The sequence below is a fragment of the Pomacea canaliculata genome, linkage group LG10, assembly GCF_003073045.1.
Source record: "Pomacea canaliculata isolate SZHN2017 linkage group LG10, ASM307304v1, whole genome shotgun sequence".
NCBI lineage: Eukaryota > Metazoa > Mollusca > Gastropoda > Architaenioglossa > Ampullariidae > Pomacea > Pomacea canaliculata.
Genome location: NC_037599.1, coordinates 14545706 through 14562303, shown reverse-complemented (window position 1 = coordinate 14562303; position 16598 = coordinate 14545706). Strand labels below are relative to the sequence as shown.

At 37.3% G+C, this 16598-nt stretch overlaps 1 long non-coding RNA gene across 3 annotated transcripts; it reads right to left on the bottom strand.

Moving 5' to 3' along the window:
- Positions 1-9862: 9862 nt before the first annotated feature.
- Positions 9863-16213, bottom strand: LOC112574040. Of its 3 annotated transcripts, none has more exons than XR_003101333.1 (6): positions 15416-16213; positions 13265-14932; positions 12970-13024; positions 12552-12770; positions 12092-12233; positions 9863-11625 (listed from the first exon to the last, which is right to left on the bottom strand). It is a non-coding gene; the product is annotated as an uncharacterized LOC112574040 (long non-coding RNA). The 3 variants fall into 3 exon arrangements; XR_003101334.1 differs by lacking the exon at positions 15416-16213 and having other exon boundaries at positions 13265-13384; positions 14206-15023; XR_003101332.1 differs by lacking the exon at positions 15416-16213 and having other exon boundaries at positions 13265-15023.
- Between the last annotated feature and the right edge of the window lie 385 nt (positions 16214-16598).

Below are 16598 nucleotides of genomic sequence, written 5' to 3'. Positions count from 1 at the left end.
CAGTCACATAAAGTTGAAACTTCCAACAAACAATTTACAACACCCACTACAGTGCTAAGGAATGTCACATCATTGCATTTCGTGCGCGCCGGATGGCGCTTGCTTTTCGCTCTGCAACAAAAACAGAATTTCCACGTGCGGCACGGGTCGGCAACTCAGTAAACAGGATGAAAAAAAAAATTTTTTGTTTTCAATTTTTTTAAAATTCGACAGGAATTTTCTTGAAATTTCCATCCTTATGGCTACAATTTGGATGTTTTGAGAAACCTTTTTTCTCCTGAACACCGAGTTCTCTCCTAAGGCAGGCACTCAGTCACATAAAGTTGAAACTTCCAACAAACAATTTACAACACATACTAGAGTGCTAAGGAATGTCACATCATTGCATTTCGTACGAGCCCAATGGCGCTTGCTTTTCGCGCTGCAACAAAAACAGAATTTTCACGTGCGGCACGGGTCGGCAACTCAGTAAACAGGATGAAAAAATAAAAAATTTTGTTTTAAACTTTTTAAAAATTCGACAGGAATTTTCTTGAAATTTCCATCCTAATGGCTACAATATGGATGTTTTAAGAATCATTTTTCTCCTGAACACCATGTTATACTAAGGCAGTCAGAATGTTGAAATTTTCAACAGGACATGTAGCACTACTCAATTGTCAACTTTTAGGACCAGATGATGGCATACTTATGTAGATTACTGACTGCTATTGATAACTCAGTAATTAGGAGACAAATGAAGGTTTTCAAAACACCCAAACTGTAGCCATCAGGAAGGAATTTTCCACAAGCTTCAAAGATAATATTGACCTATGATTTTCCCATGGTTTTCAAACAACTATTCAATTGCAGTGATTTCCAATGTCTCCCTTTTGGTTGATGCAGTTTCATACACTATTGTAGACTTCCATAGTAAACCTTAATCCGGAGGAAAAAAAAAAATTAAAAAAAAATTCGCATGCATTTTCTGGAAATTTCCATCCTAATGGCTACAATTTGGATATTTTGAGAAACCTTTTTTCTCCTGAACACCGAGTTTTCCTAAGGCAGGCACTCAGTCACATAAAGTTGAAACTTCCAACAAACAATTTACAACACATACTAGAGTGCTAAGGAATGTCACATCATTGCATTTCGTACGAGCCCAATGGCGTTCGCTTTTCGCTCTGCAACAAAAACAGAATTTCCACGTGCGGCACGGGTCGGCAACTCAGTAAACAGGATGAAAAAAAAAAAAAATTTGTTTTAAACTTTTTAAAAATTCGACAGGAATTTTCTTGAAATTTCCATCCTAATGGCTACAATATGGATGTTTTAAGAATCATTTTTCTCCTGAACACCGTGTTATACTAAGGCAGTCAGAATGTTGAAATTTTCAACAGGACATGTAGCACTACTCAATTGTCAACTTTAAGGACCAGATGATGGCATACTTATGTAGATTACTGACTGCTATTGATAACTCAGTAATTAGGAGACAAATGAAGGTTTTCAAAACACCCAAATTGTAGCCATCAGGAAGGAATTTTCCACAAGCTTCAAAGATAATATTGACCTATGATTTTCCCATGGTTTTCAAACAACTATTCAATTGCAGTGATTTCCAATGTCTCCCTTATGGTTGATGCAGTTTCATACACTATTGTAGACTTCCATAGTAAACCTTAATCCGGAGGAAAAAAAAAATTTAAAAAAAATTCGCATGCATTTTCTGGAAATTTCCATCCTAATGGCTACAATTTGGATATTTTGAGAAACCTTTTTTCTCCTGAACACCGAGTTTTCCTAAGGCAGGCACTCAGTCACATAAAGTTGAAACTTCCAACAAACAATTTACAACACCCACTACAGTGCTAAGGAATGTCACATCATTGCATTTCGTGCGCGCCGGATGGCGCTTGCTTTTCGCTCTGCAACAAAAACAGAATTTCCACGTGCGGCACGGGTCGGCAACTCAGTAAACAGGATGAAAAAAAAAATTTTTTTGTTTTCAATTTTTTTAAAATTCGACAGGAATTTTCTTGAAATTTCCATCCTTATGGCTACAATTTGGATGTTTTGAGAAACCTTTTTTCTCCTGAACACCGAGTTCTCTCCTAAGGCAGGCACTCAGTCACATAAAGTTGAAACTTCCAACAAACAATTTACAACACATACTAGAGTGCTAAGGAATGTCACATCATTGCATTTCGTACGAGCCCAATGGCGCTTGCTTTTCGCGCTGCAACAAAAACAGAATTTTCACGTGCGGCACGGGTCGGCAACTCAGTAAACAGGATGAAAAAATAAAAAATTTTGTTTTAAACTTTTTAAAAATTCGACAGGAATTTTCTTGAAATTTCCATCCTAATGGCTACAATATGGATGTTTTAAGAATCATTTTTCTCCTGAACACCATGTTATACTAAGGCAGTCAGAATGTTGAAATTTTCAACAGGACATGTAGCACTACTCAATTGTCAACTTTTAGGACCAGATGATGGCATACTTATGTAGATTACTGACTGCTATTGATAACTCAGTAATTAGGAGACAAATGAAGGTTTTCAAAACACCCAAACTGTAGCCATCAGGAAGGAATTTTCCACAAGCTTCAAAGATAATATTGACCTATGATTTTCCCATGGTTTTCAAACAACTATTCAATTGCAGTGATTTCCAATGTCTCCCTTTTGGTTGATGCAGTTTCATACACTATTGTAGACTTCCATAGTAAACCTTAATCCGGAGGAAAAAAAAAATTAAAAAAAAATTCGCATGCATTTTCTGGAAATTTCCATCCTAATGGCTACAATTTGGATATTTTGAGAAACCTTTTTTCTCCTGAACACCGAGTTTTCCTAAGGCAGGCACTCAGTCACATAAAGTTGAAACTTCCAACAAACAATTTACAACACATACTAGAGTGCTAAGGAATGTCACATCATTGCATTTCGTACGAGCCCAATGGCGTTCGCTTTTCGCTCTGCAACAAAAACAGAATTTCCACGTGCGGCACGGGTCGGCAACTCAGTAAACAGGATGAAAAAAAAAAAAATTTGTTTTAAACTTTTTAAAAATTCGACAGGAATTTTCTTGAAATTTCCATCCTAATGGCTACAATATGGATGTTTTAAGAATCATTTTTCTCCTGAACACCGTGTTATACTAAGGCAGTCAGAATGTTGAAATTTTCAACAGGACATGTAGCACTACTCAATTGTCAACTTTAAGGACCAGATGATGGCATACTTATGTAGATTACTGACTGCTATTGATAACTCAGTAATTAGGAGACAAATGAAGGTTTTCAAAACACCCAAATTGTAGCCATCAGGAAGGAATTTTCCACAAGCTTCAAAGATAATATTGACCTATGATTTTCCCATGGTTTTCAAACAACTATTCAATTGCAGTGATTTCCAATGTCTCCCTTTTGGTTGATGCAGTTTCATACACTATTGTAGACTTCCATAGTAAACCTTAATCAGGAGGGAAAAAAAATTAAAAAAAAATTCGTATGCATTTTCTGGAAATTTCCATCCTAATGGCTACAATTGGGATGTTTTGAGAAACCTTTTTCTCCTGAACACCGAGTTTTCCTAAGGCAGGCACTCAGTCACATCAAGTTGAAACATCCAACAGGACATGTAGCAATATTCAATTGACAACTTTTTGGACCAGATGATGGCATACTGTTGTAGATTACTGACTGCCATTGTATAACTCAGTAATTAGGACACAGATGAAGGTTTACAAAACACCCAAATGAAAGCCAACAGGAAGAAACTTTCCACAAGCCTCAAAGATAATACCGATCTACGCTCGCTATGATTTTTCCATGGTTTTCAAAGAACTATTCAATTGCAGTGATTTGTAATGTCTCTCTTTTGGTTGATGCTGTTTCATACATGATTGTAGACTTCCATAGCAAAGCTTAGTAATCAGGAGGAAAAAAAAAATTCGCACGCATTTTCTTGAAATTTCCATCCTAATGGCTACAATTTGGATGTTTTGAGAAACCTTTTTTTCCTGAACACCGAGTTTTCCTAAGGAAGGCACTCAGTCACATAAAGTTGAAACTTCCAACAAACAATTTACAACACATACTAGAGTGCTAAGGAATGTCACATCATTGCATTTCGTACGAGCCCAATGGCGCTTGCTTTTCGCTCTGCAACAAAAACAGAATTTTCACGTGCGGCACGGGTCGGCAACTCAGTAAACAGGATGAAAAAATAAAAAATTTTGTTTTAAACTTTTTAAAAATTCGACAGGAATTTTCTTGAAATTTCCATCCTAATGGCTACAATATGGATGTTTTAAGAATCATTTTTCTCCTGAACACCATGTTTTACTAAGGCAGTCAGAATGTTGAAATTTTCAACAGGACATATAGCACTACTCAATTGTCAACTTTTAGGACCAGATGATGGCATACTTATGTAGATTACTGACTGCTATTGATAACTCAGTAATTAGGAGACAAATGAAGGTTTCAAAACACCCAAATTGTAGCCATCAGGAAGGAATTTTCCACAAGCTTCAAAGATAATATTGACCTATGATTTTCCCATGGTTTTCAAACAACTATTCAATTGCAGTGATTTCCAATGTCTCCCTTATGGTTGATGCAGTTTCATACACTATTGTAGACTTCCATAGTAAACCTTAATCAGGAGGGAAAAAAAAATAAAAAAAAAAATTCGCATGCATTTTCTGGAAATTTCCATCCTAATGGCTACAATTTGGATATTTTGAGAAACCTTTTTTCTCCTGAACACCGAGTTTTCCTAAGGCAGGCACTCAGTCACATAAAGTTGAAACTTCCAACAAACAATTTACAACACCCACTACAGTGCTAAGGAATGTCACATCATTGCATTTCGTGCGCGCCGGATGGCGCTTGCTTTTCGCTCTGCAACAAAAACAGAATTTCCACGTGCGGCACGGGTCGGCAACTCAGTAAACAGGATGAAAAAAAAAATTTTTTGTTTTCAATTTTTTTAAAATTCGACAGGAATTTTCTTGAAATTTCCATCCTGATGGCTACAGTTTGGATGTTTTGAGAAACCTTTTTTTCCTATCGAGTTTTACTAAGGCAGGGACTCAGTCACAGTGTGCTGAAACTACCAACAGGACATGTAACTCAATTTAATTTACAACTTTGATGTCGACATACTATTGTAGACTATTGACTGCCATAGCATAACAGTAATCGGGAGACCTAAAAAGGTTTTCAGAACACCCAAATTATGCCACCAGGAAGAAAATTTTCACAAGCTTCAAAGATAATATAGACCTACGATCGCTATGATTTCTCACGTTTTGCGGAGAAGTATTCAATTGCAGTGATATAAAAAAATTTTATGTCAGAAACGCTCCTTGTGATATGCCCCCTTCCGAATTTTTACAGCTTGACATTTTTACTCACTACAATGCTAAGGATTTTCCGATTTTTTGCTGTAACACTGTGTCACGCGTAGCCACGAAAATTGTATATCAGAAACAAGCTTGCACCAGAATTTAAGCATATACTTAGTTACAAAAGGGATTGATGGTTTTAACTATCATGGCTTCGAACGCCCAGTTAGCTCTCACGCGAGTAGCATTAGAAAACAGGACCCACGTGGACCCTATATTGCAGAATCCGGGGGGGGGGGGGTTTGGCATATGGAAAACCTATTTAGGTCCCAACAAAGAAAACGCAAATTGGTTCATTATGGGCCCTATATGGCAAATCCCAGATATCTTTTTCAGCTGGTATTTATAATTTTAGGTACCTCAACATAACCATATAAATACCAAGTCTTGCAATGATTGCATAAGTAAAAACGCTCATAAAGATGAGCGCTCACACAATGCTACACTAGAAATACACACTCCAAGTTGCTACGTATTTCCCCACGATATCCGTATCTGGCGCTCACACAATGCTACACCAGAAATACACACTCCACGCTGCTACGTATTCCTAACACTGGGTCCCGGAATATCACTCCAAGACTTCGACGGACTGCACTCCGCCCCGGACGTCAGACTCAAAATGGAGTAGGCATATGGAGGCTCTTGGGGACTTCTCTTGAAAACCTCGTCCACTTTAGCGGGTCCCCTCTCGAAGTTACTGTAACTCGGTGATTTATTTAATCTAATGAATTTATAACTTAACCTAGCAGATACTACCATAACGTCAAAAGAATATATTTACTGTTAGAAATTGTCACCACGTGACATAACATAACGTCAAAAGAATATATTTACTGTTAGAAATTAAGTCACCACGTGACAAGTAGAAATGCTACTTATATTTAAACTGTAACAAATATTTAATCTTTTACCTTGTCTAGGCAAGGAACTTAATTCACTGATTCTATAATCCAGACATACAGTACGACCGACCGTCTAGGCGGTGGCGTTGGGAATCCTCTATCCCAGTTCACTGCGCTAGAGTGCGAGGTGAACACTACTCACTGCCTTGCCGCGAGAGGCACGGGCACGGGCACTGTCACACGCTCCCAACAAAAAAACAAAACAAAACACACAGGAGGCACGGACTGGTCCTCCCTCCCCTAAATAAAAAATGTTACAAAACATTTTTCTAAGTGACTATTATAACATTCATTTAGGCTCAAGTTAAACACAATGTGTGCGCGCATAGAGAAATCAAGCTTTCGCTTGCCTTTTGTATACATAAGTCTGTTCGTATCACCACAAGTACAATCATTATTCACATTTCATATTATTTACTCTTCATATCAAATTTTCTAAGAGATTAAAGCATGAAAATCAACAAGATACCTCTTTCAAGACAAATACAATACAATTAATCAGCTGGACAGGTCGCAAACTGACCATGTCCATAACTCTCTACAAAAAAACAAAACAAAAAAAAAAAAAAAAACCAGCAATGAGCATTTTATTTTTTTAGCACAAAAACAGGAGATTTCAAGGTATTATTTCCGCTCGTGACAGAGCGTCTGCTATCCTAATTTCCGTCCCTTAGCTGACGTTCTTTGGCATATGTCACAAGTTTGGCAATACTGGCATACGTCCCTCCGTATGCTAGGCCACCAAAAGTGGCTTAAGACTATTTCGAGAGTATTTCTCGCGCCTTGGTGTCCGGCGAATGAGCTGTCATGGCGTATTCCAAGACAGTAGATCTTAGAGCCTGTGGCACAACTACTGGAGTGACATCTGATTGCTGTGGCCGTTGAAAATGTCCGTAAAGGATACCCTTCTTCACTTTGAAGGAGCTCTTTAACCAGTCTGTTTTCGAAAACTAAGGCGTTAGGGTGCGATCTTCCCTCTGCTTTTGGATTAACTCCGATTTAGAAATGCCTACTGCTGGTAAGGCTGGACTCAAGAGTGTGGGTGCTTGGTTCGCTTCCCTGGCTCGTGCTCTTGTCACTACTGCAGCGCTTGTTGATACAGGTTGGTATTCGGCTGTGATCGTTACCTCTTGCACGCCGGGAACGTTGCCTATTATGACATCAGTTACTGGATTCTTGCTTACGCAACATGTAAGAGGTCCAGTGAAGAAAGGAGTGTCCACCTGCTCTCGTGCTAAATACTTCCTTACGTCCTCCGAAGGTAAGACACGTTTGGCTTTTCCCCAGATATTCTGAAGGTGCCACTAAGCTCGCTCGAATGCCAGCTGTAGTCGCTCCAGTATCCCTTAATCGCTTTTGCTTTTACCAGCCCGGGGGTAAAGAGGCAATGACCCCGCCTCTTGCGTGGTGGTAGAACACAAGACTGCGACGTTTGCCACTTCCTGGTTTGCATCGCATACCCAAGCGGGTTGAACTCGTTGTCTATTATTGGCACAGAAGCGTGCTTTGTGTCCATAACCTTGGCATGTAAAACACTGAAGTCTTGTACTTGGTATGACAGAATCAGGCTTGGACTGGTTTGGTGATACTGTTCGTTTTTCTTCTCTCAACGGCCGCCGGCCTATTTCTGTTGTCGACTGGTGGAGTCCTATGAGAGTAGGTACATGTAGTCCTCGACTTACGACGGGGATCCGTTCTTAACGCGGCGTCGTAAACCGAATTTTGACGTGTCGGATCATACGTTCATACAGTACTGTACCACAATAACAGTACAGTACTGCAAACACTTAGCCTATCCTAACACAGTACCCTACATCATTATCAATAAACATAAGTACGGTAAAATATTGTGCAGTACAGGACGCTTTGTTATCACTGTCGCTTTCATAGGAGCAGATCCTGTCACGTGTTCAAGGATGCGATCTTTATCCTTGATAATCGTAGCGACAGTCGAAATACTTAGTCCTAATGACCTGCCAATTTCTGTTGCTGTTTCCCCTTCTCAGACTGCCTTATGATATCCACTTTCACCTCCATGGTAATGGCCTTCCTTTTCTTTCATGCACTGTTATCAGATGAGTCTACTTTCGCTAATCCTCGTAAGTGGGAATGAGCGTCGTAACCACGAAACGACGCAACTCGAGACCGTCGTAACCCGAGGACTACCTGTACTAGGAGGGGTTGGTCTATTAGTAGTCATATGAGGCCTGGCAGTCCTTGGAGTTGTGCAGCTTGCATTCGCAAACATGGTTGTTTCCTGTCGGCAAGCTGTTTTTTATTAGGATGGGCCTTCCGATACTTCTCAGCCCACTCTGTCATTTCTGCTGCCGATTTAGGATCCCTTTCCTTTAGAAATACTGCCATATCTTTAGAAATGCTCTGCATTATCTGTTCTCTTAAGACGAGGTCTCGCAGGCTTTCGAATGACTTGTCTATCCCTGCCAACGTTATCCATCTATCCAGTAAACTGGTTACTCTAGTCAGAAAAGCGGGCATAGACTCTCCTTCAGCTGGTCTCATTGACCTCAGTTTTTCTCTGAATCCGTCCTCCGTACACTGGAATTTAAACAATAATTGTTTTCTTAACTCTTCATACTCCACTTGCCCCTGCACACAGAGTGCGTGATATAACTTGAGAGCTTCCCCCTGAATTGTAGTGGACAAATGTAATGGCCACAAATGTCTGGGCCATCAGAGGGCTTCTGCATGGGCTTCAAAATGGAAAAGAAAAGAATCTATGTCATCTAGATCTTCCTTAAAAAGAGGTAATTTCGGAATAAATCCTTTAGGGGTTACTTCCCTTGCTTGTGCCTCGCCATTAGGTTGACCATTTCCTAACCTAAGTCTAGCTAGTTCAAATTCCCTCTCTCTTTCTCGCTCGCGCTCCTCCCATTCTGCCTGTTCTTTCTCTCTGAATCTTTTCTTTTTCCAACCTCTCTTCCCTTTCTGCCTGTTCTTTCGCTCGTCTTTATTCCCTGTCATTTCTCTCTCTCTCAAGCCTCTCTTCCCTTTCCATCTTCTCATATTTCTCTATTCGCTGAATTAAATACTTAGTGAGCGCCTCGCCCGTTAAACCTATGCTCTCCCCTTGCGCTTTAAAGGCCTCAATATCCATGATTACTTCTAAAAAGAAAACACAAAATTTCCAAAAACAAACTAATCCTAACAAGCGGATTATCAATAGGGTTGCAGTACAATAGCACAATTCCAACAAAAGGAAGGATCACAATCTTCAAACTATAACACTGAAGTGGCTATCACAATCAATAAACAAAGGGAGAACAATCCCTCAATTACAACAAGGTCAACTTCGCTTGTTAGTGAACATCAATATCTTACGACGTATAAGGTACAATGCCTTACTCCCACAGCTTAGTATTTCTAAATATCACGTGTGCATAGTGGCATAGCACACAGCATAACATCAATGAAAGCGCAGGTCTCTACTTTTCCTACTTAATGCATCAATGCTTCATACCAATTTATCAAACCTTCTTCAAATTCCTCTTAGTTTCCACACTAGCGCGCTACAAAACGACATCATCATCATCATCACACAAGATTTTCAAATCAGTTCTCACATCTCAACATAAAAAATCCTCTAATCTCACTAATTCACAAAAATCCACTAATATCTCTAGTGAGATATGTCAACTCAGCTACATAATCAATTTTCAAGGTAAATTTAAAGAGAAATACAACTACAAAACAATACAAGCAAGACCAAAATAATCACCAATAATCAGAGAGAAAAAATAATAACTTTGCAATCTACAAACACAAAATTAAGTCACACAATACTTATTGCAGATAATATTTCAACACAAAATTAATTTGCAGTAATTGTCACTGTCACAAAAAAAAAATAAATAAAAACTAAATGAACATAATGCTAAGTCTGAACCTAAACAATTAGCATTCACTTACACTTACACTAAAACAAAATATCATGAAAGGTAAAGTGCTTCTCAAGGAATTTGTCAAATCTTTTTCAAATTCCACTCAAAACTACGACATGAATCACAGAAAGAACTAAATTGTTATAAGTTCACACTCAGCATCACATGGCAAAGAGAATTAGAGAAAGCCCAAAATTTTTTTCTTAAAATTTTAAGAGAGCAAAAGCTACCCTAAAAAGAAAAGACTTCTTACTCCTACTCACTCACACATCCAATCAAGAAGAACAGAAAAACTTAGCGACAGACGAGAGACAGGAAGGCACAGTAACTAGTCCCTTACTACGGGTAGAACTATACACACCCGTAGACCCGTAAAACTGGAGACAGGATCACACATGGCGTAACTGCACATACCAGATAATTAAACAAAAAAAAAATACAAAGTGCTGGTAACAAGTTCTGGCAGCACTTTTCAAAATAAAGTCATGAGGCAATGGGTGGCAACCAAAAACGGTGACCACAACACGCACAAAAGAATCACTAAAAAAAAATTGTAGTGCTAACAGAAAATGATAAGCGACAAAAGACAGCTTCCGCACAACACAATACCAAACACGACAGATCACGTCAGGGTCACCAAATATGTCACACACCGTGTCCCACATGGTATTCATGCGCATTCAAACAACACACAAGACAACGATCTGTCCCATGGGCTTCTCGTCTTTCTTTACACACATAGCCCGCTGGGCGCTGGTACTTACGCCCGCACTAGGCGGATAGCCGTCAACAGGTCGTACACAAATGGTAAACAAAAATAGAGAGTACCACGAAGAGTATAGATACACAAACTTTTCTCTGCTGCCTCAATAACACACACAAAAAAAAATACACATCTCTACCTCTCACTCGTCAAAACATCTGTAATACATTGGTTACTGATCCGTCCTGTAACGGAGGTTGGAGCACCAATCTGGAACCTGGTCCAGAGTACAAAGGGTCTCCCTGATAAAGAATATGAATACACTTACGTTACCGTCTGCCAGAGTCACTTCAGCAAGCATCAAAATGTCCGACGTATCTCGGCGTCAGAAACACTCAGTCCGTCCACGGTGAACGTGCAGGTACACCGACACACTCCCGCAACACACTAATACACACTCCAAGCTGCTACGTTTTCCTCCAGGATATCCGTATCTGGCGCTCACACAATGCTACACCAGAAATACACACTCCACGCTGCTACGTATTCCGAACACTGGGTCCCGGAATATCACTCCAAGACGTCGACGGACTGCACTCCGCCCCGGACGTCAGACTCAAAATGGAGTAGGCATAGGGAGGCTCTTGGGCCTTGCCGCTGTTGGGGACTTCTCTTGAAAACCTCGTCCACTTTAGCGGGTCCCCTCTCGAAGTTCCTGTAACTCAGTGATTTATTTAATCTAATGAATTTATAACTTAACCTAGCAGATACTACCATAACGTCAAAAGAATATATTTACTGTTAGAAATTGTCACCACGTGATTAATTTAGAAATGCTACTTATATTTAAACTGTAACAAATATTTAATCTTTTACCTTGTCTAGGCAAGGAACTTAATTCACTGATTCTATAATCCAGACATTTAAAGCGATATAAACAGAAAGGAACTACAAGTGGAGCTTCATTGGAATTTCAGTTAGAATTTCTATAGGCAGGAGAACTCTATCCATAAACTGTCATCTTAATCCCTTTCTACACAGTATTAACCAGCTGATTAAAAGAACCAGACATTGCATAAACATGTGTACATATTTTAAAATTTGCAATGTAATTCGACCACACTGAAATATTTTTTCTCAATGACTCATGAAAACACAAAGTCAAATATTTAAATCCTTACCCTGAACTGTTCTTAAAATAAAGGAGTGGTTCTTCAGGCCATTATAGTTGTAACACCGGGCTAATTCTGTTGAAAATAGCACAGACAGTATACCCCTGACGAGCTTTAAGCTAAAGCCTCCCCTCATTGCCAAATAGCATTCCTGGAAACAGACAAAAATAAACAAACATCCTTTTTTATAATAAAACTTGCTGTGCTCAGTATCATGATACATGTTATGAGAACTAGTATTCTAAGACCAAAATATGGATGAAAACCATTAAGGAAGTTTCATATTTTTCTTCATAACCAAGCTAAAGTGGTTACAAAAATTTATTATCAGCTGTAATTCATGCCACCATAACAATGCTTTTGTTACTTTTTAGTACTGCAGACATTATACAATATAATGCTATGAAAACCTTTAAAGGGAACAGCACACAGACACTTGACTCCTAACAAATCAGAATAGAGTACATACCAAGCGTGCACGTTTTCCTGGATCTGTCTTTAAATCCAACTTGAGACATTCTACATCCTCTGAAGATTTTAAGGGAAACTGTAACCCTTGTGGCAGATGTCAGCTCCTTTTCTTGGGTTTGGCACTCCATCTGCGCAAGCCTATTTTTCACGTCAGTTTTCATCTCTTCCAGAAGAGACAGTATATGCTGTAGAGCTTTCCGTAGTTTATCTTGTTTACCTGAAAGCAACAAACGCAATAGCAGAAAACATGTAAAATAGTGATCCTTATTTATTTCAATTTTTTTCACTATGGCAAAAGAAGCCTGGGATTTTGCACTTCTAGTTATATTTCACAAAAACACTGTTCAAAAGTCTTGGCCGAGGGTAAGAACAAACAAAATGTTAAAATGATTATGAACAAAATGACTTCAAATTACCTTCCAAGGGGTTGTGGGTCCCTGTGCTGGCAGGAAGAACACCAGACAAGGGGCGCTGGAGGCGTGAAGGCAAAAGATGCTGATTAGATGTCACAATTCAAGACCAAAAGCACAGCGTAAATTTCACTTTAATATAACCACTTTAGTCACTTTCACTCTTATAGTGCAAAATCACAACCAAAGTTACACTGTTTGTGCCGTAATGACATGTTATAGTGTTCAAACAGTTCATAAATTTTCTTCTGCACAAGAATTAATTATGAATATTATGAATCAAAAAATAAATTGCACTTACTTAATGACTTGTGCAGGAGAACTGGAAGCATAGAACATGAGGAATCTGGTTCAACAGACTGTGGTGGCCAGTTGCACATCCTGTGATCACTTTCATCTTTAAATGCCAGCAGCCAGCTATCTAGAATAACAGTAAAATAAATTATTGACTATTATACAGTCATTGCCATTTGTTGTAGAGAAAATGCCATTAAAGTTAATTTGTCTGAATTGATACTTCCAGTCACAATCAGTTGTCAACAGACTATCTCTATGAGGTTTTTGGGGTTCACCACTGGGAACACAATCCTTCTGCTGCACTTTGTCAAATATTCTTAATTACCTGCTACAGCGGAAAGTTTGGTGCTTGAACAAGTTTAAGCGGGCCTAAAAAGGTATAAAATTCAGAGGCACAGTATCAGCAATTTGTGACAAAGCAAAGTACATTATACACCAAAAATCCCTTACCATACAAACGCTCTGCTTCTTGAACACATAAAAATGAAAGGTTATATGAGACTAATCAGCATAGCTCACACACAGCCCAGGACTTGCAAGACACACACACACACAAAATAATAAATAAGAGACAAAATTATTATACTGCCTGTAAGAAACATGGCCTTTTAACGCTACTATACCAGTAAACAGAAGGAACTGTCGAAATTCTGTTGCTTTCGAATGGTAAAGTTCGTGACCTACACTTTCGTAATCGCAATTTATTTGAGGAAATTCTGACAGCTCCGAATTCTCTGCATCGCTAACGGCTAAAGAATTATCAAATTGCAAGCGTTCAGAACTGCTGGGCCCGATTTCTACTTCTCTCTCGAAAACTTGTGCATTTATTGCGTTAATGTGTACTCTAATCTTTCTTCTCTTATAATATTCTGCACTGAGCTTGGACATTTCTGGAACAAAAATCTCAATAACTATGCTAATTTAGAGTATATAAATTATACGTACGGTTATTGAAGAGTCCAACACATGTATCAGTATTGGAATTGACGGCTGATGATAATTCCTGTTGCGAAAAGTGTAGAAACAACTTTGCAAATGGCGCGCAGTTCCGATCACGTGGTACACCATTGGCTAAAAGTCACGTGCCATTATTAGGGGTTATGGCTGTTGGTTGGTAAGAGTACTCTCCCCCGTCAATATAGGTAACCTATATAGGGCCTCGATAAGTTGAGAGTACGATGCGCATAGGGTGCAGTTGCCGATGAAAAAATCCAAAACGACATCAGGATAACATAATCAATCTACATGCTGCAATTGTCTGTTTCATACCTTACACCTTTTCCAATGACTCTTTCTCTTCCTTAAATCTTACTTTCTACTTTAGCGTTGAAATCTCTCTGTACTACTATTATGTTTTCCATCACTGTCAAGCTGTGGAAGTCTTTTTTGTCCTCTTCCTCTTTAGGTGCATTGCAGGACAGGACAGAAATTAAGCTTGATGAATCTGGAGTTGTTCCTGGTATACAGCAGGTGTTTGCTGATTGGCTTCCATTCTAGTATGTCGAGTTCATAGGTTGTTTGGGATACTCATTACAACCCCGTCTTTGTATTGTCATTTTTTTTCTAGACCTCAAGATACATGTTGTGTCACCTCTTTCCTTTGCTTGTAGAATGGACTTCTGTAACTCCAAGATAACTGGAATAGATGCACTTCTCAGAAGGCCTGTGCTAACTATATAAAAATAAAAATTAATATAAATATAAAAATAAATAAAAATAAATATAGAACTAAATATAAAAATTAATATAAATATAGAAATAAAATAAATATGAATATAAAAATAAGTATGAATATAAATATAAAAATAAATATAAATTTAAATATGAAAATGAATATAAATGTAAATATAAAACTAAATATAAAAATTAATATGTATATAAATATAGAAATAAATATAAATATAAATTTAAATATAAAAATATATTTATAGTTAATTCTATATTTCAATTTATTTTTATATTCATATAAATTAATATTTATTTTTATAATTTATTTTTATATTCATATAAATTAATATTTATTTTTATATTTAAATTTATTTTTAGATATATATTTATATTCATGTTTATTTTTATATTTAGTTCTACATTTATATTTAACTTTATTTCTATACATGTATTTATATTTATTGTTATATATATTTTTTATATTTACATAATGTAACGAATAAGTACGTAGTAGTAGTAGAGGGGGTATGGCGCAAAGGTAGACAACTGTTGTTGATCTGGTCTAGGGTAGTGGGCTGGATGTTATCTGGGAAGTCCTTGAGCAAATGACATGAGTTGTGACGTCAAAATAACGTGACGGCAAAAAGGTGACGACTAAAAGAGAGGAGATAAAAAGAACGGTAGGAAGAACGGTAAGCGGCCAGTGGACGGCTGAACATAGCTTGGTGGATTTGTGGTTTTTCTTCACCGACTCGCTGCTTCTGCGAGCTTTGTGGACGTATTAGTTCCACAGAAGAAGCTGGACGTACATCACTGGTCGTGTTTTCTGGAGTCCGCGTCCTCGCCGTGAGGGGGTTGCAGAGACTAGGATATAATAACATATGGATTTTGTCAAGAACATACATTTACTATTATAATGCTGTAGATAATAACGTTGGAATTTTGTCAAGGAAATACAGCACCGGAGACAGCTAAATACCTTACAAGTTACACTACTTTATTTGTGTGAACCAGCTTTATCGTTGTCTCTATTAGTGCGTTGGATTATTGATGAACTATATTGGTAATATATCTTGTATGACGAAAGGAGGAGTGGTACACTGATCATTGATACATTGTTTAGTTATTTAATTGTTTGTACCCAATAATATTTGGTGCCTTCAAGGAGGGACGCCCACCCTCAAGCGATCTTGTTATATCTTTTGTGGAAAGAATGCGCATGTCTGCGGACAGTCCGTGACACATAAAATAATATATTAATATTTATTTTAAAATTTATATTTATTTTTATAATTATTGTTACATTTATTTTTAAATTTCTTTTTATATTTATATAAAATAAATTAATACTTATTTCAATATTTATATTTATTTTTATATTCATATTCATTTTTATATTCATATTTATTTCTATATTTATATTTGTTTCTATATTTATTTCTATGTTTATATTTATTTCTATATTTATATTTTTTATATTAATATTTGTTTTTATATTTATATTTTTGTATTTAAATTTATTTTTATATTTATTTCTGTTTATATTTATTTATATATTTTTTAATTTATGTTTATATTTAAGTTTATTTTTATATTTATTTCTATATATTTTTATATTTATACAAAATATATTAATATTTATAATTATTGTTACATTTATATTTCTTTTT